The sequence below is a fragment of the Palaemon carinicauda genome, chromosome 16 (assembly GCF_036898095.1).
Source record: "Palaemon carinicauda isolate YSFRI2023 chromosome 16, ASM3689809v2, whole genome shotgun sequence".
NCBI lineage: Eukaryota > Metazoa > Arthropoda > Malacostraca > Decapoda > Palaemonidae > Palaemon > Palaemon carinicauda.
The window spans coordinates 87,929,208-87,930,540 of NC_090740.1; positions in this window are offsets into that span (position 1 = coordinate 87,929,208).

A 1,333-nucleotide genomic window follows, 5' to 3' on the forward strand; every position below is an offset into this window, starting at 1 on the left:
TTTCACAATAATGATAATATTAGTGGTAAACATAATGGCTATAATAATTGTTTTGACCTAATGAGTGCTTTGAAGTTAATGCCAGTATTCGATGATGAAGATGTTCCTGATTTCTTTATTTCGTTTGAACGAAGAGCAAGAAAATTGTCTTGGCCCAAGGATATGTGGACCACTATGGTTCAGTGTAAATTAAAAGGGAAAGCTCGGAGAGTATATAATACTTTAAGCGAGGATTTGTCGGCGGATTATGATTCGGTCAAGGCCATTATCCTTAAGGCATATGATTTAGTTCCGGAGGCTTATCGACAGAAGTTCCGTAACCTTAAGAAAGAACCCGGTATGACTTTTGTTGAGTTTGCAAGGAGAAAGGAACAATTCCTTGATGATTGGCTTAAGTCTAAGGAGACTGACTCTTTCGAGAAATTGAAAGAATTAATTTTAGTCGAAGAGTTCAAAAGAATGGTAGTTAGAGAACTAAAAATTCATTTAGATGAACTTAAATTGGATTTGCTTCAAGAGATCGCTATTGCATCTGATGAGTATTCTCTTGCTCATCGTCAGGACTGTGTGAAAGAGGTTAACGGCAAGAGGTTCCCTCCTCGAGGTAATGGTTGGAGGGGGAATAACTGGAGTCAATCCGATCATGGTACTTTTATTGACAGTTCGGTAGGTGACCGAAGAAAGGGCAAGATTGAAAATGACAATAAGAGTGATGGTAACGAAACACGTAATTTTGTAAATAGCATTAGGAACAGTGGTAGTAATGATAGTAGGTCCTCTAGGTCCGATGTAGTTTGTCTTTGGTGCCACCGCCGCGGACATTTTAAGGCGGACTGTTTTGCGCGTCGTAAATTTTTAGAAAAGAATAAAGAACCCGTAACGTTGGCATTGCCAGAACAACCGCAGAAGGAGGAGTCAAATTGACTAAGATTTAAGAAGTATATATCTGATGGTACTGTTTATGTTGATAATGCTATGCAAATGGGTCGTGGTGTGAGGATTTTGAGAGACACTGGTGCCGCTCAGTCGTTGATATTGCGGAGGTCAGTTCCCGAGGGTGTTGTGTTTAAGAATAAGAACTTTGTCTTGTTGGGTGGATTTCCTGATACGGTGGCCTCGTATCCACTAGAAGAGTTATATTTGAAGACGAAGAATTTTCAGAGTATGGTTAATTTGGCCATAGTAGATACTTTGCCTATTCCTGATATAGACATTATATTTGCCAATGATTTAGCCGCTGAAGCTGAATGTGACGTATTGCCTATTTTGACATTGATAGATCTGGCAGATGACCAGATGAGCATTGATGATTCGTTGAATCCTGTGTCTGTGG